The sequence below is a fragment of the Amblyomma americanum genome, chromosome 9 (assembly GCF_052857255.1).
Source record: "Amblyomma americanum isolate KBUSLIRL-KWMA chromosome 9, ASM5285725v1, whole genome shotgun sequence".
Lineage (NCBI taxonomy): Eukaryota > Metazoa > Arthropoda > Arachnida > Ixodida > Ixodidae > Amblyomma > Amblyomma americanum.
In genome coordinates this window covers 81,084,668-81,112,315 of record NC_135505.1, presented here as the reverse complement: position 1 = coordinate 81,112,315, position 27,648 = coordinate 81,084,668, and the positions used below count along the sequence as shown (strand labels likewise).

Genomic DNA, 27,648 nt, shown 5'->3' with positions numbered 1-27,648 from the left:
GGATTCCTACGTTAGGCGCTTCGACTTAAGCCATCGGCGTTACCGTTGAGACTCCCCTTTTTGTAACGCACCTCAAAGGAATATTGTTGCAAAGCGAGGCTCCAGCGCAGGAGGCGGCCATTTTTGGGAGAGATGGTCTGCAGCCATTGGAGAGGGCAGTGATCCGTCTCAATGATAAACCTCGAGCCGGCTAGGTAGCATGACAATTTCTGAACGGCCCACACGAGACACGCACACTCTTTCTCGGTGGCGCTGTACGCCTGCTCACGATAGGTCAGCTTACGACTAGCATAAAGGACGGGGTGTTCCACTTCTCCATTTTCCCGTTGGCACAGTACAACGCCCATGCCTCGCTCACTAGCATCGCACTGAACAACGAACCCTTTTGTGTAGTCTGGCGATCGTAGCACAGGCTGGCTTGTTAGGGCGCTCTTTAAGGCGCTAAAAGCTCTTTCCTTTGTCTCGCTCCAGACGACTGTTTGGGGCTCTGTTTTTCTTAGAGCATCCGTCAGGGGAGCCGCGATATCGGAGTACCTGGGGATGTACCTCTGATAGTAGCCGGCGACACCTAAGAACGACCGAATATCGGTCTTCGTGCGCGGATGCGGGAAGTCTCGCACAGCGGCCACCTTTATTTCAGAGGGGCGGCGACGACCCTGTCCAATCACGTGACCGAGGTAGACAACCTCGGCCTGTGCTAATTGGCACTTGGGAGCCTTGACTGTCAAGCCCGCTTCGCGCTGGCGGGTTAGCACTGCCCGCAAGTGTGCCATATGCTCAGACCAGGATGCGGAGAATATCGCTACGTCGTCTAAATACGGTAAAGCAAATTCTTCCTGTCCCCGCAACACTTTGTCCATGAGGCTCGAAAGGCAGTATGGCGCGTTCTTCAAATCAAAACTCAAAACTTTAGGACGGAATGTTCCCATTGGTGAAATGAACGCCGCATACCTACTAGCCTCTTCTGTAAGTGGAACCTGCCAATAACCCCTGACAAGATCTAGGGTGGAAATAAACTGAGCGCTACTAACTTTCTCAAAGCGCTCCTCGATGTTAGGGATCGGATAAATTTGATCCTTAGTGATGGAATTAAGCCTGCGGTAGTCGACGTAAGGACGAGGTTCCTTGCCCGGTACCTCAACTAAAATCAAAGGGGAGGTATAATCACTCTCACCCGCCTCAATAACACCGAGCTGTAGCATTTTCTTTACCTCAGCCTCCATAATATCGCGCTGGCGGGGTGACACCCGGTACGCCTTGGATCGTACTGGCTCTGGCGAGGTAAGTTCTATATCATGAGTAAGGACAGAAGTCCTACCAGGCCTCTCAGAGAACTGACCTTGAAACTCTTGTAAGAGTTGGTGTAGTTCGGTTTTCTGCTCAGCCGACAGCGGTGCTTTACTGAGTAAGTCACTAATGACCTGATCAGTGTCTTCCCTGTTCGTCACTGAGCCTAGTCCCGGAAGCTCGACCGGAAGCTCTTCTAACTTTCCCGTGTCGGGCATTTCCTCTCCAGTACCTGGTGCCTTCAACGCTACAGGCTCAATTTTATTCAGTTCGGACGTGCTCTGAATATGAGCTTGCTGCGCCTCCGACCCTTTCTCATTGTTCGACAACGTCGGCCCCGCAACTACCGCCTTTGCAGCGAGCTCCCGAACTCTCGATCTGGTTAAGGCCTGAACGCTAGCCTCACCAAACAAAAGCCCCTTCTCGCGCAGGAGGTGATCGGACCTGTTCGAAAATAGGTACGGGTACTGGGGGGGCAGCATAGATGACATTACGGCCTCCGTCTCAAGTGCTCCGAAAGGTCCTTCAATAAGCACTTTTGCTACGGGCAGAAACACGCTATGAGCTTCCACGGCTTGCTTGATCCATGCGCACTCGTCCGTGAACATATCGGGTTCTACGTAAGAGGGGTGAACTACATCCATTGTAGCTGCGGAATCACGAAGCACTCGGCACTCTTTCCCGTCCACGAGGAAGTCTCGCATGTAAGGCTCGAGAAGCTTCATGTTCTCGTCAGTGCTACATAATGACAAACACACGACTTCTCTTTTTGTTTCTGGACACTGCGCCGAAAAGTGACCCGGCTTCTGGCACGTATAACACACGCGCGCTTGCCTCCTCTCGAACCGCTTTCTGCGTTCGGCTTCGGCTGCCGCCGTCTCCTTACGTTCGGTCGGACTGCTTTCACTCGCATCCGCGCTACGTGTGTCCCCCCTTGCTCTCATGGGTATGAACTTCGGCCTCTCAGACTTGGAGCCAAATTCACCCTTATGACCGTCCTTAGCTCCGCGAGCCCGACGCGTCACAAACTCCTCGGCTAGCTCGGCGGCTTTAGCCACTGTACTAACGTCTGGCCTACCCAAGACCCAGTACCGCACGTTCTCAGGTAACCGACTATAAAACTGTTCTAGCCCGAAACACTGCAGAATTTTCTCGTGGTCACCAAACGCTTTCTCTTCTTTGAGCCACTCCTGCATGTTTGACATAAGCCTGTAGGCAAACTCTGTATATGACTCACTTCTGCCTTTTTCATTTTCCCGAAACTTCCGACGGAACGCCTCCGCTGACAGCCTGTACTTTTTTAGCAGACTCGATTTCACTTGGTCGAAATCCTCCTCTCTCTTCAAGCGAGCGACTACGTCGGCCGCCTCGCCGGGTAACAAAGTGAGCAAGCGCTGTGGCCACGTTTCCCGAGAGAACCCCTGCTTCTCGCACGTTCGCTCAAAGTTAACCAGGAACAAACCAATGTCCTCTCCAAGCTTAAACGGCCGCATCAGGTCAGTCATTTTGAACGATACTCGTTCTCCTGCACCGTGTGCCTGACTTCCATTACGAGCGCGTTCCATCTCTACCTCGAGACGCTTCATTTCCAAAGCGCGCTCTTCTTTCTCTTTATCTTTTTGTTCTTTACGTTCGCGCTCGTCTTTCTCTTTTTGCTCTTTACGTTCGCGCTCCTCTTTTTGCTCTTTACGTTCGCGCTCCTCTTTTTGCTCTTTACGTTCGCGCTCATCTTTCTCTTTTTGCTCCCTCTCCTCAATGGTCTCAAGGCATTCCGACAGCTCGTCATCCTCAGCCTCCAACTCAAGAATAGCCCTTAGCAGTTCTGGTTTTCTGAGTTTGTCTGAGACATCCAGACCCAACTCTCTTGCAAGCTCCAGCAATTTCGGTTTGCGCAACGACTTCAAATCCATGGCTGCTCCGAATGCTGCTTTCTCTACTGCCTACTATTGTCTTGCCGCAAACTAACCCGGCAGCAACGACAACACAATTACCAGCTGTTTCTGACACTAACAAAAGCCTGGCAAAACTCAGAAGAAGAAAGTCCCGCACTCACCAAACCTCGCAGCCAAGAATTCAGCGCAGTCTTTCCGCTGCGGGCAACCAGTCATCACACAGGGCTCGTTGCACTGCTCCCGGATGGTCGTTGTGCTGCTCAGCATACAGTTGACCGCATATCTTCGCTGCTGGCCTCCGTTGTCGCGATCTCACCGCTGGCAACCAGTTGTTGCAAAAGGGTTGCAAGCCCCAAGGGTAGCGTTGGCCTGGCGGCCTGGGGCACAGCTGGAAACATCCGAAGGTCCCGGCAAAGGATGAGTCGACTGGCAACAGAACAACTTGTTTATTCTGGCATCGCAAAAGAGCAGCCGGTCAGGGCGTCCACGTTACTCGAAGGAAGAAATCGAAGTCTCTCTTTGGCGTCCGGGGCAGCGGCTTTTACACCCTCGGAGTCGAGGGCAAGAACGAACGGCTCTGGATGAGGCGCCCGATACGGCGACGCTCGGACATGTTCAGACGTGACGTGCGCGTCCGCCGGGCCGGCGCCGGTCAGACCTCCTCGCCTCCCAGTTGGGGAGCTCCTCTCCCCGGCTGCCGCGCTTTGACAAGCGTGGGCACCAACATGCACACACACACACGCACACACGACGACACGTGGCATTGAAACCTGCCTGGACGCGCTTGGCAGGAGGCGTTACGGCAGCACTGAACGAGCCCAAAATGACCGCCACTTTGAACGAAGCCCCTGCGTCCGTTGCATCCGCGCCGGCTATACCGCGCGTCGTAGGCGAAACGTAACAGTGTCTACATAGCACAATCAGCTGTTTCCAAACCTGCAAGTGTACAGCAAACACAGGCTGAATACTCTACACCCAGGACAAATACCGGCTCAGTGTTTCTTCTGAGTTCAAACTTTCGGCAAGAACTTTCCGAAAGAAAATCAACAAAGCTTTTATGCAAAGTGCGACTCTCAAGGAACTGCCTCATGGCTATTAAGCACAAATAGCTGCTCAAGCACCGCTACTCAAGCTGAGCTCCTTCTGAAACCGCTGTAATGACGTGAACTGAATTATTTGCCCTTGGGATATCAGAGAAACAGCTCTCTTCTTGAAGAGGTGATTTTATTTGAGTGAGTGAGCCTTTTGCAAACAGTGAGTGAGCCCTTTTAAAGTTCTCTATCTCGCGGAGCATTGTCTTCAACTTACCCTATAAAAATAATGAGCGCATCTAATCTCATGATGCAAAGAGCAGAATATTGCCCAGTATTAAACAAAGATTAGGTACCTGTGAGAAAAAAGTGGCACGACGAGTCTTTATGATTAGATGCATTGTGCGCTACACTACACATATTAGGGAGATCATGCAAAGACAGTTTTTTGTGGCACGCTTATTCCTTTTATAAAAATGAAAAATCCAGCCTTTTCTGCGAATTCTGATGATTTCGAATGGCACATAGAAGACATGTTCTGATGAAACACTGATTGCCAGGGAGAGCGGGCTTCAGTCGGTTTATAAAGCAACTATCACATAGACCAAACTAAAGACATAACAAGATTAATGGCCCTTTCGTCTATCAGGAAAGCAAAAGCTTCAGTGATCACTCAGCTGGGTAGGCTCGCCGCCACATATGCGCACACTACAATTTGCGCTGTTACAATGTAAAAACCTTGAGCGTGAGGATGCATGGAATAGAATTCTAAAGCAGGGTGGATGCAAAGCTTGACGCACGGCCATACTGTCGAACAAACGACACAAAGCAAAAGCACAACGAAAAGAGCGAATTCTGTACAGGAAATATTACTTCCGTTTTAAAACCATCAATCTCTCTCAGCGTGTTATTGAGGACTTTGCTTTTATATCTGTGGAAACTGTCAGTTGTTTCATTTCCTGTTTCTATACTTCCAGCTGCTCGTAGAGCAGGGCACACCTGTAGCTACATGTCTCTCTTTGTGCGTATCACTTTACGCGTTGAAGCAGAGCTGTAGAGAAACTAGTGCGCTCGGCAGGCTGTCTTGCCGATTTTTTGAGCAGGGTGGCAGGCATCGTGCTAAGTATTGTTTGTAGTTTTGTGTCGATTTGCATTTTTTCGAGTTCGTTTTTGTCTGCGAAAAGATTAAACAGCTAACAAAGGAATTAGTGTTTAAAATTATTCCGCCATTTCTGATTCAACAAGCCCTGCCTTGGTGACTCATTCATTAGGGAGCTTTGCTGCTGATCCCGATGACGTGGCTCCAACCACGGATTCGGCAGCCGTGTTTCAGTTTAGGTGGAACGCAAAGCACCCGCGTAATATGTCAGCCCAGTAGACGTTAAAGAAGACCAAGTGGTCCAAGTTATTGCGAAGGCTTCAACTACGGCGTTCGGAAAATGCTATTTCACTTATGGACGTCAAACACCATATACCATTCTGTAATGCAATATAGCACAACTTTTACGCATTAATAAATTGATAAAAATTATTGCCGCTAGCATTTAGTACGCAATATTCACTGTCGAAAGTTATCACAACTTATGACGCTATTAAGAGAGGAAGAGGACAGGACTGTTAATGAAATTTACTGCCCTAAAGCTGCATGCGGGTTGCAATGAAGGCCCCATTGGAGGTTTCCTGCCTAATTTCTATCTTCTGCACTGGCGGGATCAGCAAGCGGCCGCCGCAGCCGGGGTTCGATCGTACGTTTTATGACGACTGTACAAGAACACCTTTACAATTGGGCTCGCCTGTCGCGCTAAACCAGTGCACCTGCAAGGCACACAGATATATTAAATTTTCCCGTTCGCCGTTCTGAGTTTGAGCGGAGGCATGGCCAGGCTGCAGCGCGCAAGCGAAAACAAGATCGCAGTTTGCTTCTCTTGGTAACGATAATGATTGATAACATCTGTTGTATACTCCATTCATTTGTAATCTTCATGTTCTGCAGAAAAATGTATTTGCAAAAAAAGCGCTTGTTACCTTGCAGATATTTTTTTCCACTCGTGATGGCGGCAACACAGGAAACGCTCAGAGAAGGCAGTCCGAAGAACAATACGCTTCTTGCGTACCTGCAGCGCAAGGGAGGCTTGAACCAAAAAGAAATATTTACACTTATCGCGAATTTCATCTTTGCTGGAAGTGAAACGGTGAGTGCCCACAAGTAAAGAACAGAAATGTGAGCATAGAGGTGCTGACTAAAAATGCCAAGAGCCTCTCATAGACGCACATTATCTTTCTATATCACAGCATATCACCTCTGGCTTGCCAATTTATGATGCGCCAGTCACCTGGCGTAGACGTCAGGCTTGATGATCTGCGTATCCGACGCAAAGGCTCAGTGGTTGGGGCGCTCGGCTACGGAGCCGAAATACCCAGGTTCAAACCCGACAGCAGCGGCCGCGTTTCGATCACGACGAAATCCAAAAGGTGCTTTTCTGCTGTGCGACGTCAGTGCACGTTAAACACTGCCAGGTGGATGAAGTTCTCTCGGAGCACTCCCCACCGGCTACCCTCTCTCCTTCTTGTCTCCCTCCCACATTCATTTCTTCCCTCACGGCGTAGTTAAGGTGTCTGCCGAGAAGTGATAGAGTTACCGCGGCTCTCATTTCCTAGTAATTAATCATTTAAGTTTTTATTAGAGGCGCTTCATTGAAATCAAATTTGCTTCAAGAACACTTCACTGTAATTCGATTTGTGCCTTTGCCGTTATTCACGCAGATATTCTAAGGCTGCCTTTTTGATGATGCAGCCATTTCAACCACGGGGATATAATGAGAGGGTAAGGGTAACGGAAAAAGGTGGGAACCGCCTTACTTTGTGAAAACGCCTTAATTATGTCGTTGGCGGCAGATCAAAACGGTGGAAGAGAGGCAGAAAATGAAACGCGTGCAAAGAAGGCCTGGCAAGTGAGTCTACAGAAACGCACTCGTTCGCGTTCACTGTGAACAAATTCGGACTACGGCTGAAGACGGCATGTACCGCGGACAGAAAGGTTCATATGGTTGGTGTACACCGAAAAATCTGCCGGACCGTACACGTGTCCTCGGTCGGAGCTGCTGTAGCGTTAATAAGTGCCGAGTGCGGAACAAAATCCTCCGAGTCCTGAATAAAACCTGCAATAGCCTCGATGGCAAACTTTAGCTGCTCATCTTCTCCGCATCAGTTCTCCTTATTATAGTTGTTTGGGTTACGTGGAATTATGTTTTTTTAATAGAAAGCACTTCATTCGGCGGGACGAAGAGATCGACGACATGCAATTGGGGATCTTCACTGGCTCAATGCAAGTAGTCACCGCCTGGTTATGGCCAATCCCCCTTGTGGGTGTGTGCCATTTTGTGAGGCAAATAACAACAGCGTTTAATAAGAGTGTGCACGATGTGACGCACTTCGGTCCATGACCACCGACCAGCACTGCAAATAAACACCTTTACACCTGGTGCAGGTGTCTCGGTTCCTGTCCCTGTCCTCATCTTGGAACTTCGAAGCCGAACGTTTCTCGCCGCGGCCGCCACGCCAGAAGGCACGAGCCAATCATCGCCGCTTATGCCTCGATCCCTACCACCGTCTTCTGTTCCGGGTTGCAGCGCCAGCGCGACCCTTCTCTGTTTAGTGGCACAGACGACCAGGGCGTCCACGATTGGCTGGCCTCCTACGAGCGAGTCAGCAGTTACAATCGGTGGGATGATTCCGCTAAATTGATCAACGTCCCCTTCTACCTCGCGGACGTTGCTAACCCATAGTTTCGTAACAATGAAGCCGACCTTCCGACCTCGTCTTTATTTAAGACCAGCTTCGCCGACGTTTTCGGCTGTCCCACCTTGCGGAAACTCCGAGCCGAGCAACGTCTCCGTGCTCGAGCTGAGCTCATGGCCAAAACCTTCACGAGCTATATCGAAGACATCGTTGACTTACGCAAGCGCGTCAACCCTTCCATGCCCGGGCCAAAGTTAACCACATCCTTAAGGGAATCATCGATGACGCTTTACAAATGGTCCTGGTGAAGAACCCCACCTCTGACAGAGCCATCATCCAGCTGTACTAAATGCGTGAAGAGCTACCAAAGCAACGCGGTTGTACGCCGTAGTCTGGCGCGTCTCCCAAGGGACTTGCTAGCTTAGCCCTTGGTTCATCGCCTGCTGAACAATCTCGGTTCATGCAGCGCGTCAAAGACTTCATCCACGAAGAAGTCACCCGCCAGATTTCTCTCCTGTATCGGGTTCAAGATCCTGTCTGCCCTCCTCCCAACCTAGCGTCCAACCTCGCAGCTAATTTTTCAGGAGCACGTCGCTGCAGTCCGTCCATTCAGCCCCCCGCTTCTTCCTGCAGCAGCACAGCTCACCCATGCTAAAGCCATCACCCGCACTTCGTGCTCGCTTCCCCGTCCAGTACATCGTAGCAGTCTTGTTTATTATATCCTCTCCAGTCTGTACAACCTCCGCCTGCCTCGTTTCCTCGCAGCCGACGACACCCAACGAACCCTTGGAGCAGAGCCAACAATCGGCCCATTTGCTACGCTTGGGGGCTTCCGAGCTACGTCACAATTTTTTGCCATCAGATTTTGCCTTGTTCTGGAGATGATGTCGTCCCGCACGGATACAATCAAGAGCCGCCCTTTCCAATTGGCTCTTCTGGCTTGTCTCTGCCTCGCCTACACTTTTTTATTGGCCGCTCGCCTACGCCTCGCCAACGTTCAATTTCCCCAGTGCTTTGGCGGCTGGGCCTTCTCACGGAAGAAAACTGAATGCCGCAGTTACGGAGACAAGAACTGCGTCTTTTGCTAGCTGGTTATATCTTCCGTTCCCTCCCGCTGAAGTTATTCGGGTGTTTGTCAGAGCCGTCCCTGTTTTCGCGCTCGTTGACACGGCGCTGCCGTGTGAGTGATCAATGACACTCTTCGCCAGAAAATTCTGAAGGTGACGACGCTGCTGTCTGAATTTTCGCTCCGTACGGCACTCTCGCAGTGCACCCAACACATCGCATCCTGAACGGTACGCGTTTGTGTGAACGACGAAGCATATGCCAACGAGTTTGCTGTGCTCCGTCCTACTCTCACAAGGTTATCCTCGGCTGCGAGTTCCTCTCGGTCCACCCGGCAGTGCTTGATTGTGCCCATGCTGAACTCGCGCTTTCTTCCTTGTGTAACGCTTCGTTGTGCGACCAGCCTGTGCGCTCAGCTAAGCTTCTCGTTGTTGCCGACACCCACATACCTTCCTTCTCTTCTCCCTTCGTCATTGCCTACAATTTTACGCCGTTTGACGTCCCTGATATGCTCTCCGAACAACTGAATGATCCTGGGATCACCTCGCTGCTCACCTTCCTGTCTAGTCCCTCGCCGTATTTTGCTTCCCCGAACATTCGTCGCCAAGCCCACGATTTTGCCGTTCATGAGGGCCTTTTATAATGACGTCGCTACCTACTGCCAATTAGCCCGTTTGACCACCCTTGCAAATTACCTCTCCGACGGGAGGAAGTGGCGGTTGGTAGTACTTCGCCACCTCTGTTTTGCCATCTGCGCCTCTTTTCACGCAGATTCAAAATGCGGTACACCGATGTATTGAAAACGTATGCTCGCCTGCGTCTGCGATACTATACTACCGCGGTATATACAGCTTTATACGTCAGCACATTTGGTCCTGTCAAGCCTGATAACGTGACAATAACACTCCTCGCCACGACACCGCTCTAATACAGCCGCTACACTGCCCTGGCCGCCCCTTTGAACGCGTCGGCATCGATCTTTACGGCCCCCTTCCAACTGTTTCGGTTCACAACCGCCGGGTCATCGTGGCCGCTGACCACTTCATTTGTTACGTAGAAAAATCTTCTCTCCCATCTGCCGCCGCACAGGATGCTCCTTCTGTCATGCTTCGCCGCCTTGTTCTTCGTCACGGCACCCCGGCAGCACTGCTCACTGAACATGGCCGCGTTTTATCTCGGATGCCGTCGAGGCGCTGCTAAAGCAATGCCAAATCGTCCATCGCAGTACCGGCGCATATCACCCCGAAACAAACGGCATGACTGAGAAGTTTAACCACACACTCAGTGACATACCCGCCATGTACTTTGATACCTCCCACTCTAACTGGTACGAAGAACTCCCGCTCGTCACGTACGCGTGACGAGCGGGAGTTCTGTCACGCACGCGTGACGGCTGCGAAGGCGACGACGGGATTCGCCCCGTTGTATTCCTTATATAGCCCTGAGCCTTCTAAGACCAAACCTTTTGCCGAAGCTCGCATGCGCGCCGAAAAATGCAAGCAACTTGCACGTTCTTTCAACACGCAGCTCCAGTGGCACCAGAAGCCCCTTCGGGATCCCTCGGACCCTCCCGCGGGACATCCATGCGGCGTGCTCGTTTGGCTCTGTGTTCCTTTCTCCACTACAGGCCTTGCCATGAATCCGCTTTCCCGCTATCACGCACATTACCGCGTTCTACAGTAAACGTTTCCCATGAATTACATAACTGAGCCCCTTGGCCATTCTCCGGATCATCGTAACCCGGTCCGCGAAACGGTAAACGTCGGCCTTCTTAAGGCCCTACTATGATGCGCCCATTCTTTCCTTCCCGTAGGACACAGGATGGCTCCTCTTTCGGCGTGGAGGTAACTGTAATGGGAACGACCAGCAGCACTTCAAGCGGCGGGAGAAGTGTACAAAGTGTACTTTGGGATCCTGAGTGACCCCTGGGAGTGTGCTCACCCTGACGCTCTTCGATCTACGACCACTGACGTGCACTGAGAACAAAGACCTTTACAATTTATAAATTTTGATGTCTTCGCAGCAAGCTGACTTCATCTTCCGCATCGCTAAATTTAATTGAACCTCAGGGTTCAGAGAGAACTTTTCAGGGAAGCATGCTGGCATGCATGAAAAGACACTGCATGAAACATGAAATGAAAAGCAAACACGCATGAAAAAAAATGTCCAGGAAGAGATCAACTTTCAGGACTCGTTCGGTTCCAGAAGAGGAATGCATATCAGCACTATTTTCGTTTGATAAGCTTTTTATCCATGCTCTAAGGAACTACTGCCAAAAACACTTTTACAGGGTGTGTGAATGAAAGTTAATAACACCAAACTCACACAACCCTATAGCTCTAATCATTATTTATCCGTACTTCTACTTTTAATTCATAACTCAACCTATTACGCGAAGATTCAATGGTCAGTTTGAATCGCATTTACGCAAAGTAGTTCATTTTTCATTTTAATAATGCGACAGGTCGCCCGTCGCTTCAAATTTTCTTTTGAATCCCATGTAGCTGTGACTGCAGGTGATGCACAGTTTCAAATTGTGTAAATAATAAAAAATAATAAGATATATAAAATACAACACATGCGATGTCATATTGTCATGCCATGTTTTCTTTTATGTATACCCTCTCTAACTGCAATGCCGCTTCGCACTGTTGGTAAAAAAATAAGCAAAAATAAGTAACTAATAACATCAGAGGGGACGCGACTAATCCATTAGATGGTGCAACACGGCACGGCTGCATGAAGAGGCAACGCCGCAATAATTTTTTTTATAACGCAGAAGTAATGAGTGTGATCTCCTTCCAACCCCCTAGGTATTCTGATGTATAATGAAGTGAAGCCTTCACCCTCCAGACGCACCGGCAACATTGCTACAGCACCAACATAGCAGCGGGGCCGTCAATATTCTCTCTGTCAATCCACTTTCTCTCTTTCACTGCCAGCCCTCCATTCATTATTTCCTTTGTCTCTCCTGAAAGCTTTGACCGGAGAACGTGGACGAACGTCATCCACCCGACGGCTTGTGTTGGGCTCAGTTACGGAGAAATCAAGTTAAGCGATGTGGCGGGAAAACGAGCTGCCCTACGCAAGCACCGCCTACTAGCCCACGCCCGTTAGCCAGGAAGCTGCCGCCCACTTAACGTCACTCTGTATCTACTTCAACACACGTCCAAAGTCCAGAAAAATCCTGCCACCTCTGTTAAGGCTCGGCTTAGAGCAGAAGCATCAATGCAATCATCGAGTGTAAATCCAACTGCCCTTCGAATAATTGTCGCATCACGTTACAGACTGTGCCCAAATTATTCTGCAACAAAAAAAGAGGACCTGTACCTTCCCCTAAAGTTTCGTGTTGGCTGAAGTGAAACCTCCAGCTCTAGCGTGGGAGCTTACGTTCCAACTTTCACTCCAGAACCATACTCTTCCACCACACTTTAGTAGACAGTGGGTTACCTAATCCCCCATCGCCGCCTTCGATCTAGTGACTCATCCCACATTGCCCACATCACCATCATCATCATCAGCTTGACTACAACCACTGCAGGGCAAAGGACTTTCTCATGCCTCTCCAACTATTTCAGCTATGTCCATACTACACCTGGAAACAAACTCATCCGCCCACCTGAGCTTCTGCTACCCCCTGCTACACTTGCCTTCTCTTGGAATCCACTCCGTTACCTTTAAGGACCAGCTGTTATCTTGTCGTCGCATAACTTTCCCTACCCCAGCCCATTTCGTTCTCTTGATTTCGACTAAGATTTCATTAACCCGCGTTTGTTCTCTCACCCACTCTTCCCGCTCCAGGTCTCTTAACGTTACACATATCATTTCTCTTTCCATGGCTCCCTGCGTTGTCCTCACTATAAGCTGAACCCTTTTCGTTAGCCCTTACGTTTCTGCTCCGTAGCTGAGTACCGGCAAGATAAAACTGTTCTACACTTTTGTCTTCAGGGATATTGGTAAACTGCCATTCATGATCTGAAAGAACTTGCCATATGCGCTCCGCCGCATTCTTATCCTTCTATATATTTCACTCTCATGATCCGGATCAGCTGTTACTACCTGCCCTCAGCAGACGTATTCATTGACCACTTCCTGCACCTCGCTGTCAATTGTGAACTGCTGTTCCCTAGCTAGACAGTTGAACATTTCTTTGGTTTTCTGCATATTATTTTTAGACCGAACTTTCTGCCCTACCTGTCTTTCTCATTGATCATGATTTGCAGTTCAACTCCTGAGTGACTCAGCAAGGCAGTGTCATCAGCGAATCTCAGATTATTTAGGTATTCTCCATTAACCCCTATCCCCATCTCTTCCTAATCCAGGCCTCCGTACACCTCCTGTAAACAAGGGGTGAATAGCATTGGCCAGATAGTGTCTCCTTGTCTGACTTCCTTCCTTGTTGTAATTTTATTGCTGATTTTATTGAGGAATATGGTAGCTTTGCAGTTGCTACATATATCTTCGAGTATTTTGACATAATGCTCTTCTACACCCTGATTCCGCAATGCCTCTATGACTGCTGATGTTTCCACTTAGTCGAATGCTTTCTCGCAACCAATGAACGCTTTATATAGAAGCTGGTTATATTCTGCGCATTTCCCTATCACCTGATTGATAGTGTGCATATGACATTTTCGGGAATATCTGTTACGAAAGCCTTCCTGATCATTTCATGATTAATGTCAAAGGTTGCCCTGACTCTATTAGCGATTACATAGTAAAAACCTTGAAGGCAACGGAGAATAAGCTGATCGGTCAGTAATTTTTCAAGTCCTTGTCGTCTGCTTTCTTATAAATTAAGATAATATTGTGTTATTCATAGCTTCTTGTACGGTCGAGGCCATAAGGCAATGCGTATACAGGGTGGCTAATTTTTATAGCACAATCCCGCCTCCGTCCCTCAACAGATATGCTGTTGCTTCATCCGCACCACCTGCTAAGGGTTTCTTTACTTCCTCCTCCGTTACTGGAGGGATGACGCATTGGTGTTCGCTACTTTCTCTCTCATTAACGTTCTGATTACGCTGGCTACTGTATACTTTTGTGTAGAAATAATCGGCTAGATTAACTAGCTTATCCATATTGCTAATGAGATTGCCCTCCTTGTCTCTTAATGCAAACATCTTGTTTTACCTATGCCTAGTTTCCTCTTCGCGCTTTTAGGCTACCTCCGTTCTTTTGAGCATGCTCCATTCTCTCCATAATAAACTCCCTTTCCTTTATATTGGCTACCCTGCTCTTATATATTAAGTTCGATAGCACTGCTAGTTCTATTCTGTCTGGAGGGTTAGACACCCTCATGCTTTGACGTTTCTTTGTCAGATATTTTGTCTCGTGATATGGCTTGCCGCTATCTTGTCGAACCGTCCTACCGCCTACTTCTACTGCGCGCTCCGTGATGATAGCTTTCAGATTATCGTTCATTGTATGAACATTAAGATTGTCTTCCTCAGTTAAAGCTGAATATCTGTTAGGCGGCGACAACCAGAATTTCTCTTCTTTCCATCTTACCGCTAGCACGTTAATGGCCTTGCTGTTCACTAGCTTCTTCATTTCCCTCTACATGTCTAAGCTTAATCGAGAGTTTACCATTCTGGGTCTCTACAGCGCACCTTTCAGATGGTTTCCACATCCTGAACGATGCCAGACTGCGCGCTTAGTATGAAGTCGATTTCATTTTAGTCTCACCATTGGGGCTCTTCCAGCTCTACTTCCTAATCTCTCGTTTGCGGAAGAAGGTATCCATGATCCGTAAATTATTTCGATCTGCGAACTCAACTAACAACTCTCCCCTGCTATTCCTAGAACCTATCCCATAGCTGTCTACCGCCTGGTCGCCAGCCTGCTTCTTGCCCACCTTCGCATTGAAGTCGCCTATCAGTACAATGTACTGTGATTTTACTTTTTTCATTACCGATTCCACGTCTTCATACAAGCTTTCAACGGTCTCGCCATCATGGCTGGATGTTGCCGCGTATGCCTGCACCACCTTCAGCTTGTACCTCCTATTAAGCATATTTACGATACCTGCCACCCTCTCGTTGATACTATAGAACTCATCTATGTGTCAGCTATATCCTGAATTATGAGGAATCCCACACCTAGTTCTCGTCTATGCGCTAATTCGTGATCGCCCACATACGCAGTGTAGAAGCAGCATTATGCGCCAACGCACTTAACTCTACCCTCTAGAATATCACCCACCACTAACCCCTCTTTATTAACCCTTCACAAGGCCTTGAACCCGTAGTAACACGCGTAGCAGCACACTGAAGAAATAATAAAGATATCTATAACACAACCTGTACCTGGCAACAGGGCGCCCGTAGTAAATGTTGCCGCATGGACAGCTTGACGTGGTCATATACACCCAGCCTCCCACCTAGAAACCCAGACACCCCCATAAACACCAATGCTTTGACAGCAGAAGAGTTAGTCACACTTACAAATTACAATACATAAGTGGTAAATGATATTACACATAATCATGGCAGTTATTTAATGCAAACAGAAATAAAAGGAGACATCAAATAATCAAGTTGTAGATATAGTTAGATAAAGAGAAGGGGGAAAGGCTGGGATGTTAACGAGCAAGGTTTCTGGTTTGCTACTTTGCACTGGGGAAGAGAATGAGGGGATTAAAAAAGAAAGAGAGAAGTAACGGGAAATACAGTCACAATCTGCCAATCTAGCAGTCGTTCGTAAAACACAAGACTGTGCCTTGTAATCCTTGATGGCACTAGACTGTTGTGGCCAGGAGAGAGGACTTTGTCCTCTGTGAACGAGCGAGGTCCAAGGCGGTTTGTTCTCAAGTGCTTGCCAGCCAGATATGCATCTGTATACTTTAATATGTCCTTCATTGGCGTTTCTTGTGTTGTCTACTTCGTAGCTTAGCTAAGTGTTACACAGTTCATGAACAAAAGATGTATTATTTGTAATCTTGTTTTTAAAGTGTGGCATAAAAAAATTGTATCTTTGGTGATCCCAACTGTTTCGTGGTTATGAAAAAGTGAGTGTGCAATGCTATACGAACGTTTTCAACTGCCGTTAAAAACTTTTCTGGAAGTTGTGCTACTTATTTATGTTTTCTTCTGACATTTTCCCTCATACTAATTTATTGTTATTGAGGAGAGAACTGAGCAACGAATGATGTACTGCCAGCATTATTTTCGTGGCAATAGCTGACAATATTCATAAATAAATTATTTTCCGAGAGTTTGATTGCTATTAAGTGGATATTTTAAAATGAACAATTAGTCCATTTCGAAGATGTGCATAAACCAACCATTGCCTTCAAATCGCCTGTACTTCAGAGTGCCATTCTGCATTGGAGTTTTGTGACGTCATCCTATGCACTTAAAACACCATCAAGCAATCCAACCTTAGCTACCGTAGAATATTAAGCGTCTTGAGAAGAAAATTTTTAAGCCCTCGTCTTTGCCGAAATAGACTGAATATGCTCAGGGGCCTCGTCTAGCACGAACGATAATACGAAGCAGAAAGTAAAGCAAAATTTGTGAAAACCATGTTCGGCCTCTAAAGCCATCGCTACGCTACCAGCTTAGAAGCACTGTGATGGCCTTCGAAGCTGTCTATACGAAGTTTGGGAGGCTGGAAGCTGCATGCTTCACAACGATTCCATTTCTTGATCGCTCGCAAGCCACTCCAGCCACTGCCATAGAAGTGCTCAAAATATCAGGGTTCCATTCGTTGATGTCCCAACATGCAGCTAAACAACCATGGATGCAGACAGGAAATATACGCCGTGCTTTTTGAGCAGATATGCGGCTGGAGGTAAGGTGGTGAGTTCTGGCTCATGCTCTCGCTCCCAACAGAGATCGCAGATGTTTTGGATTTGTTTTGGAGGAACAAGGCCTTAAAATGAGACGCAATTTCTGTGTGAAAAAAGTAAGATTGAAGTCCTCCGTCTTTGTCTCTTGAGCACATGATCGAGAGTGCATGCGTCTCTGATATGATTTCTGCGTCAAAGAGTTCAGTGACAGAAGTGCTTATTGAGGTGGTGCAATTACTAAAACTACTTATTTCGCAATTTCATAACAATTGAGAGTAGAAAGTTTCCGTCGTAGATGAATTCGGTAGTCTTGAAGACAGCATTAAAACTCTCAATTTTTCTGGGTGTAAAACCACCAAATATTGAAATCCACTTTTGAAAGAAACATTTTCATGACATGAATGCTGGAGTCTGAGTTTTTTGTTCAGAGTTTTGGGTGTATGAAAATGACAAAAGCTTTGTCGCATGGAGCAAGCCGTTGTGAATATATTGAAACAAAAACTACCATACTTTTTATTATTAAACGCAATGGTGATGTTATGGAAAGAATTTAGTTTTAATTACCCACCATCTATAAAGATACATTAAAACAAAATACACTTATTTTAATCTTATCAAAATTACTTAGTAACGAAATTTCGGTTTTATTTAAAGCACGAATAAAACCATTTTGTCGCGTCCCTTCATAAATTCATGACCAGGCGGCAATGGGCAATGGCCATGTTTCCAATTAGGTCATGTTCGAGGCTGGCTGAAATTTTCATCGATGCTTTAACCAATAATGGCTAACAAATAAAAAGTCACTTTAGCAAGTGTATGAGAGTGTATCATGGTGTTGGTGGTTGTGAGATTTTCTTTAATGTTAGGTTGCTTTATGGTTACTATGAGGTTACGTTTTAAGAAGAGCATCTTATAAGTAATCGTATTGTGACAGGACTCGTCACTTATGGCGCACAAATTTTGATAGAAGGCCATGAAAGAGAGCGGAGAACGGTCTATTTATTAATAATAAAATACTGGGTGCCTGTGCCCTATAAACAATCGAGTAATTGACATGTGAGACGTGTACAGTAAACATGTGCATAATGAATAAAATCAATCCAGAGTAAACACACAAAAAAAATAAATAGTTTAAGCTTTGCATTTGTAAATGCAAGAAATTACGCTTCTCTGAAAAGAAAACATGTAATACGCATACGAAATATGACCAGAATATAAGGAAAAAAATGTTTATTGGCATCTAACTGCTATTGAGTTTATTGTGCTCCTTTAAAATTTTCAAGCAGTGGACACACTCATCGGACAATCGGAGACGCCGTTCCAACGTGTTGTTTGGACGCAATAGATTCGTCTCGGAGGTATATTGTTCCAAAGGAAATGACTAAACCAGTCGGTTGTGCCTTGCAGAGTGAAAACACATAGAACAGCAAAAAAAAAACGAACACAACCATATTGAGTGAGCTGGACGAGCGCTATTGCAGCGCATGTTCGAGTTCGGGCTTTTTATCTTTGCTTTCTTTATTTCTTCCAAGTGTCTCCTCACTTATCAGAAGAAGCACTTCCATAAAACGTGTGTTGTCTGGGCGGCAACATTTTTGCATTCTCAATTACTGATACCCTCAAGCCATTCCTGGATTTAGAAGAACTGAAGAAATCAAAGATTAAGGAACCCCAGCACCAAAATATGCCAGTTCAGCGCTCCTTACGTTACTTCATTGCGTCTGTGTTCCATTTTTCGCGCTTTAATGTCTTTCCGAAACCAGCAGCAACAAGCTGGGCTACAAGTACTTCTCAGCCTTATATTGCGTCGCTTAAACATCAGTTGATGCGTGACGCAATTTTAAGCTTCAAAAAGGTTGAATAATTTTTGAATAGGAATTCGCTCCGATTCTTGGGTAGAAAATTTGACCTATGTCATACCGGCAGGCATAGAATCGATGCGAACGTATTTGGACTATATAAACGGGACAGCTAGCCACTGAATTCTTTCTGTGAATATTTTTTTCCTACTTAAGGGGTCTGAGATCATGTGAGCTTGTTCCGGCTTAGATCGTATTTCAGAAGTTTTTCTATAAGTATTTAAGCGTGCACTTTGTGGTTTGTTCTAATTAGAAATATTTCAGCTTTTGTGGAAGATTCGCGTAGCTAAGTGACACGGACCGGTTGGTCCTAGTGCGGCTTAGAGTATGAACCCTCCTGCTACGATGGAGGCGTCTCACGCACTTGGTCGCCTCGCAGCTAGGTGCCGTTTTTACCCTCAAGAATGTATGAATGAAAAGTGCTCCGCAAACAGCGCTAATTTAAAGGTCACTTGTGTATGCCTCTGTCATGGTTTCGAACAATGTCGTTGACCTTAGGAGGAAGCAGAGAAGGCATCATTCAGACAAAAAAAGGCTTGTTTCATTCTGGATAGCGCGCACACCGAATATTTATTTTCACTTGGCGTTGACTCAGCCCTCTCCATGACATGTCTAGATATATATTACGATTCTTAGAGCACTTTTCGCCGCATAGTATCTTTCTCAAGGAGAAAGTTTTACCGCGGGATTGTTTACGGGCTAAATAATTGTAGTTGGCATTCAGTATATTTGTTCAATACTTCAAATGCAATAGAAAAGACCTATCCAACGTAATACCTATTTCTCCATCTGCGCTTCTTTCCAGACAGCATCGGTCGCTACTTATTGCTTTTACTGCGTTGAAATGAACAAAGAAGCTCAGGAAAAGCAAAGGAAAGAGGTATTCTTGGCTATGGATGAAAGGGAAACCAGGAGATACCGTCGATTACATTACGTAAGAGCTTCTATAAAGGAAGCACTGAGGTAAGTTCATAGGCATTCACGTGCATTGTATTTATCTTTTGCGAGAAAAATCTTTTTATCATGCCGCAATAAAGTGTTAGTGTGTCTTTGAGATAGATGCCCCGCTTACATTACAGGTATGGGATAGGCCATCTAGATTTTTCTGGTCTCGATCTACCGCCTGTCCGATTGAGAATAAAATTTTCTCCGGATTTAATGGTGGTCTGGCCGAAGCTACCTCGACGTTTTCCTTTATGCTTATTCTTGAAGATGAATAGTACACTTAGCCGCATTAGCGAACATCTCAAAAGATAACGCAGCTGTAAATTTTGGGCTTGGACATCGAGTCAGAGCAGTTATAATAGAGAGGCTCCGGTATATATATTGAGTTATATTGATTCTCCGCCGGCCACTGTTCGTCAGTTAGTGTGCATTCAGGGTATGTTCCGGCGTGTTATAGCACAAAATATGGTTATACTTGCCACTTGATTTACTAAATTTGTTACTGAAATGAATTAAATTACACAGTTAAATTCCTAAAACATTTGCAACTTTTGCCCTTATTTCGTCTCGGGTAGGAAAAGAGAATTGTTATGCAACGAACTATTATAAATATAATTGTGTGCTTATCGATTGTCGCATACAAATATATGTGTGAGAAAAAATACAGTGGAAAAGAACTTGTCGCCCTTCTCGGCTCGTTTCTAACTCAGTTGTGCGTGCCTCAGAATTGAGGGAGCTTCCGCGAGCGCTCCAACTGAGTACAGCTTAAATCGTTCATAAAATTTTAGTAGACTTGTTTGTCTCGCTGCAAGCCTTGCAGCTTTTAAAGGTCGATTTGCACTCAACAGCACCCTCACACACACGATATGGTCTCATGAAGAAAAATTTCTATCTCGAGGAACGAATGCGACCTGAAAAACACCCTTTGAGTTGGCGTCCAATAATTGTGCGCTTCGTACCCAAGCGCACTGTATGCGCGAAAATGCTCTTTCTCTGTTGAAGATTTCCTAGTGTGACTTTGTGACAGGCTTGCTAGTTTTCATTTTTTATTTGTTGCTCCACGGAGTAACTTTTGATGTACGTGACAAATCACTGCTAAAACAACTCTTATAGTACGGTTGACGTGCATGAATAAATATTTCAATGATGTGCACAGGCTCTACTCAAAATGGAAGCAGCAATTTCAGCTACGTTTCGCATCTTGATGCCCTCTCAGTAAAGACGAGCACGGGAGATTCGCACACAACGTGCGCAGTGTTTATATGAACGCCCCACATCCTTTTTATAGTGTGCGTATAAAGGCAAATATTGGACTTATGGTTTGTGGTTTATGGGGGTTTAACGTCCCAAAGCGACTCAGGCTACGAAAGACGCCGTAGTGAAGGGCTCCGGAAATTTCTAAAACCTGGGATTCTTTAACGTACAATGACATCGTACAGTGCACGGGCCTCTAGAATTTCGCCTCCATAGTGAACATACGGCATATTTCTTGAAAACCGTGAAAGAAAAGCAATTTTTAGCAGTTTAGTTGTGGTCCTTTATTATATGGAACTCTTTATTATATGGAACGAGCCCTTACATAATCGCCACATCACCATTTATTTGCGGCAGCTTGAAAACATATTTCGTGCACAAAATGCTGATGTATACAGAGTTTTTCAAAAATTTAATTTTAAACGTAAAAATATTCTTTTCGCGGCATGGCATTGCCAGGGTTCGCGGACCCGAAAACACCTGTGAATGGTCTCAACCAGTAAACTGGTTAATTACTTTTCAATAATTAACTTCTTATCTATAAGAGTGAGGCGCCGGATCGCAATCAGAGGTTTGGAGCCGGTCGTTAGTAACCGCCATACCAGTTTTTAGAATGTCGAATACGCGATCACTGTCGGTGCTGCGCCTCGACAAAATTTGGCTGTAGAAGCTTGGACAAGTTGGTGTGACATTGAATTTCTCAAATAGTTATTGGTGCCCATGTTTTGCGTCATGCATAAAATACAAAACTCATGCCTCCAATCGAATCAATGTCGTTGAAATTGTTAGTTTTGTGCTCGTCTCCCAACATCATTTTTGTTTTCTACAACTGCTCACCTGATCTTCACGCAAAACAAATCTTCATAGTTCGAATTAGATAGCCTCCCTCAATACCCTGCCTTAAAATGAGTGCCTCGAGCCTCATCGAAATGCGACCAGCGCGGCTGGGATTAAAGCCGTACCTTTCAGGTCAGTAGCCGAACACTATAACCACTGAGCTACCGCAACGGCTACTTAAAAGGGTATAGCATTGTTCGTTTACAAATGACTTAAGTGTTCTACCGGAAAATAACGAAAACAAAGTAAGACTGTGAAGGCTATAATAAAAAATTCATTAATTATTTTCAGGTTCTATCCTCCTGTATCGGCTGTCCACCTTAAACTCGACCACGATGTTGTTATGTCTGGTTACGTGATTCCATACAATATATGTACACACTTTTTTATTCATCTTGTACATGGGTGCATACACAAGCTGAGCCAAATGAATCAATTCAGACAGGATCCGAGCTTCATCGATTGTGGTTCTCGCTGAAGACATTCGTTGTCGGAAAAAAGATGCACGCGAAAGCGCTTGTCGGCTTTCTCTTGCATAATTTATAATGGCTGAAACGTATTTAGCGTTATAACAATTAGAGAAAGAGAAACCAAAGAAATGATACCCTGCGGAGATTGGTTCTGAAACTTCGTGTTGCCAGATGTAGTTTGGAATAAGCCAAGCACTTAATTAAATTCATTTATGAATTACCAACTACCCCCAGCATCTTCCGAGCGCCTTTAAACTTCAACCATGAGTACATTCAGTTGTATTAATTACCCAGACATAGCAACCGATTCCGTGACGTCAGACTGAGCGCACGATTTATTTCCAGATGACTTCAGGTGTCTTGCTGCGAGTAATCCGTCTTATTGTTGGCGGTCTATAATTCATACATTGTTACTAGCGGGATGTTCCACTCAGATTGGATTCGTCATTAGCATCCTTATAATGTAGACTGCTCTGCACCTAAGAACGTGTACACAAGGTTTCAGTACTGTGCAGTTTGAAGAGCCGCTCTATAAACGTTGCTTTTGAAGTGGCCCTTAATATGGGCCGCTTTCCCTGTTAAGTCCACTGCGGCGATTTTGCGCCCCCTGTGTGACATTCTGTGCCCTTTTTTACGCTGCACTCTTATTGCCCAGACCGTCCTTCGTACTGAGTTGTTCGTGTCCGGTAGACTAGAGGAGAACCTCACGAGGGCCTCTGAGTTCCTCCCGGAGCGCTGGATCCGGTCCGGACGACATGACGCCGAGCCGTGGACCCTTCACCCCTTCGCCTCGCTGCCCTTCAGCACTGGACCGCGCATGTGCATCGGAAGGAGGATCGCAGAGATGCAGCTCTGCACGCTCATCGCCCAGGTGACGAATCAAAACTATTGCGACTTTGACTAAATCTATTTTGACTTAAAGGTGATGGTGGAATCCTAAATGCTTCTGCTTTTGTGCCGGCGTTTAGGAACATATGGACTCTTGAACGCATCAGAACTAAAATAGCGATGAAATGAATATTCTAAGGCTCACAACCCGCCGTTGTGGCTGAGTAGTTAAGTCCATCGGCTTCTTTTCCGGAGGGTGTGTGTTTAATCCCGGCGGTGATGGCCTCGTTTCTGTGGTATTGAACCGAAAGTCGTCCAAATACATAGCGATGTCACAGCAGGTAAAGAAATCCAGGTGGCACGAAATTAATCCTGAACTCCCCATTACGATGCCACTAAGCCCCGGTGTTCATTTATTAATACTTGACAAATGCAACGTTTCACAAACAGCTAGCTCTCCATTTAGTATTGTATTTTGTATTGGCAGCTATTGTAACTTGCGCCCTGCCACTATCGTGTGCAGTAATTCAGTGTCGCTGCTAGGAGTGCCTGCCTTTTTACATTGCCAAAAATATCCATATGCAGTGGCCTCTTAAATCCGCGGGACATTAGAAAGAGCATGTAGTGACAGCGGGTAGAAATTGGAAAGATGATGCCAGATGATGCCGAGTCTCTACTGTGGGTTCGCGGTTCTAATATGTACATTACAAGCATAAGCACGAAAAACGCTGCGGCATGGATGACAATAATTAAATATGTTTGAAGTCAACGGCTAACGTAAAACGCCACTTCAAAAATTCAACATATCTACTAGTTTGCGTGCGCAGCCTTTAAGCTTTGAACAATGATATCGCACACCTTTAGATGCATATCCAGCTAGAAACCGGGTCTGTGCAAAATTTTCGGAATCTAAGTTGGTGGTGCAAGAATCAAGATAAATTTGGCTTAGCCAACGCTGCCTCTTAGTATTTATGGTGGTCAACTGCTGATGCAAATGACGTGGGTTCGATGCCAGCCTCGGAGGTTGCATTTCAATGCAGGCAAAATGTTACAGACCGGAGTAGTGTTAAAGAATCTCAGATGGTCGAAATTATTCTAACCCTCCACTACGCTGTCTATTGCAGATGAGTCTCTTTGGGATATTAATCACCTTTAAATAGAAATCTAAGTCGTGTTTTACCAGAAACAAAGATCCTCAAACAGCATGCGATTATTTTGAATCGCTACAGCTATTAAAAAATAACGCGGATTGTCACAAGAGGTTCTCCGCCTAGAGTGTTTTGGGCGCTACTGACAAATAATAACGAGATAGCAGACAAAACTTGAGAGTACTCAGCTGAAGCGTTTCTTCGCTTTTTAACCATTTTCAGTTTTGCTGAATGTCGCAATCGCAATCTTGAATACCGTTGATTCGAGACTATTTCATTGTACCGAACTTTGCGAATAGCAATAACTCTTAATATAGCCACCAGTTTTCCTGCATTTTCAGAGCAAGCACGAAGTTCTGGGGCCAAATAGATAACACTTTCCTAAAGAAGTGCGGTGTATATCTCAAGACTTGTTCACTTTGAAGAATTCTCTTACTTAATGTAGTCTCAAATCACTTGAAAGAATTTTCCAAAAAAATTCAGTCACAAATGAATACATTGTAAAATATTGTGATCATAAATTGCAGCACAGAGTGAATAAACAATGAATCCTCAAACTTTAACGACAAGAAAAATCGGTGCAGCTATCATTAGCTTGCGGCAGTCACCCTGCGCACACTCAGTGAAGGCAACGTGTACGACATCATGAGTGTCTTAAATGTATTTTATTAAGCTCCACCGGTAGCGAATGAACACAAACTGCGAGAACACGACGTGACGTTAGGCGCGCAAAAAGATAGACAAAGCGCAGTCTGTCTCTTGTGTGCCGAACATTCCGTCTTGTTCGCGCAGTTTGTACTCATTCGCTTCATTATGAACCAACAAGCTCTCCAGTACGTCCTTCTCCGCCGGTAGCTTTCCATTAGGACTAACGGGAGAGGATTAGAGATAGCGGTAGGGATAAGAGAAGAGTATGGGGGAAAATTATAAATGGGGATTATTAGGGAAAGAGATCAAGAGCTAATTCGACCACGATAACGATGATGATGATCGCGTGGATTGAAGTTTTATGTGCAACATTGTGATACTTCACAGGAGAACTTCCTAAACACTGAAAAGGTAATCGGAAACACTATGTATTACTGAAAAAAAAGCTTGGAGATCACGCCTACTTGTCTCAGAGAATAATGTCCGAATTGTTTGGGAAGCGTCAATAAAAGCTCATATTTCCTATTTTCTACGGTAGGTGCTGCTCAACTACCGGCAGGAAAACTACCACGGAGACATAGGCTTCCAGATAGAGCTTACTGGCCGACCGAAAAGACCAGTTAGGTTCCGGCTTACGGAGCTCGATGCTGCAGAGAGACCACTACGAAGCCACTGAAGCGATGACCACTGAATAGCTAAAATGGAAGATCAAAACAGATTTCACTGGTTTCATTGAGTTCTGAAGATGAGTAATAAAAAAAATTACGGAGAGAACTTAAGCCTACGTGCGTAATTTGAAGGGGAAAGCATTTATATATTTTTGCCTTCCGGTCTTACGACCCACCTACTCATTAGCACACTGCCGTAAGACGGCTTATGCATTATGTTGGCCATTATTCGTCAAGAAGCATCACGTTTTCGTGCCTATGGATTGAGTGTTCGGTCTTAATGTCTTCGTTCAATTGCCCCCACCTTTTGATGATATTTTTTTCTTTGCTAATGACGTCTTTAGATAATTTGTGCACAAGTTTTCCTGAACGCCGTCGCCGCCGGGTTCTGTTGCTAATGGGAGATATCAAGCTTTAAAATAGAAATTCTTGCTCGCATGCACCGAGTTCTTTGGGAGGGAGGAATTCTCAGGCACAACAGAATTAAGCAAGCCCGAAGAATAACGCGGCCAAAGCTACCTGAGGTTTCGGTTCTCACAGAGGCGAGGTGGTTTTCAGTGGCCATTCCAGGATATTGACAGTAATTTGGTCCTGAAGGGCTGTTGAAGTTAGTATCCTCACATACCAGCCGAAAATAACCAAAGACCTTGAAGAACCGCGTGAAATATATTGAAAACCGAATAGTGCCGAAATCACCACAATGCAAACAGCAGCAAACTGCATGTGGGAGCCGTCTACAGTGCTGTATAGCCTGCACAATAGTGACCTGCAATCTCATACAGCAAGATGTCTAATGTTTGTAATATTGGCTTTCTATTTACTTAAATGTTCTCGCCAGAATGATAAACCTCAAGAGAGTCAATTTTTGTTGCGTCATTTTGGATCCAATTGTTTTAAGAGCGTATTTGTACTTCTGTTAGACAACTTCCCCTGAAAATCATCTCTCATTTGTTAGTTATCTTAAAGACTAAACTTTATTGAGAATGTCATCCGCAGTTCAGTCAAATTTATGTGTTTTGCTCGGTTTGCTTTCATTTTGAGCATACCTGCCATACGATTTCACATCATCATATAAAACTTAACAGTCACATCATTATCTGCTTAATTATGAACAACGGGGCGCGAGCGCGAATGCCCCTCCCATATTCATTAAATTAACATTGTCATCTGCCACTGCGTCCGACGTATCCCTGAAAGTCCTCTGATTCGATCCTGCTACCTAATTCTCTGGCGCTGCCTGCAACGCATGCCTTTTCTTGGAAACCACTCCATCCCTTTATGGAGCGTGGAATATCGCGCCTTATCATTACAAGCCCTGACCTTGCAAGTTCTTCTCTTCATTAATGAAGAATATTGTTACTTCGCGGTTATTTCCTGACCAATTCAGCTCGCTTCCTGTCCTTTAACATAAGAACTGTCATTTTTGTTGCCTTATATCTCTGTTGGCCTCCACTTATATCTATTTGTTCAGTAGCCTGTGCGTTTCGGCGCCATTGACAAATTCCGGTAAACTACAGCACTGATGTAATTTCTTTTAAGACGTACCGGTAAATTGCTGTTCATTAAGTGAGAGTATTTGCCAAACGCATGCAATCCTATTTTTATTTATCTTGCATTTCTGTGCCGGGCTATTGATCTACGGTCACTGTGACCTTTAAGTAGCTGTTCTCGCTTACCACTTCGCATACTTCGGTACATATCGTGAGCTGTCGTTCCCGTCCGAGGGTTCAACATTTATTCAGACTTTAGGATATTGCCGCATTGCTGACATTCTGCCGGCGCCACCTGGCGGCCGCACTTGTCTTCCAGCGCATGGCCGAATGAGCGCGGCTGTCCGGCAATCCTCGCCCCTGAAAACGGCTGTGCTTCCCGCGTCCTGCTACGTTTGTCGGTGACATTTGTTGGAGGCGCTGGGTGAGCGGCGTCGGTCGCACCTTGGAAGTTGATGCAAAACAGTCGCGGAAGGAAGAGTCGCGGAATGGCTGTAGCCGTTGCATCGTCGATGTCTCACGTGGTGGACAAAGAGCACTGCCTGGAACATTCTACAAGCTTGTCGAAATAAGCGATGACCGCTGTTCTCGGTAAATGCTTTGGTTCACGGGTAAAGTTGGTGACTAAGGTGTCGGTGCGACCGTTTGCAAGTTCTGCTAGGCCTCGAGCGACACAAACTTTCCGAGCGAGTAGCA

General features: G+C 45.8%; 1 pseudogene; it reads left to right on the top strand.

Moving 5' to 3' along the window:
• LOC144103458 (acetylcholinesterase-like) overlaps positions 1-27,648 on the top strand; it is a 74,131-nt pseudogene that overhangs the window by 20,751 nt on the left and 25,732 nt on the right.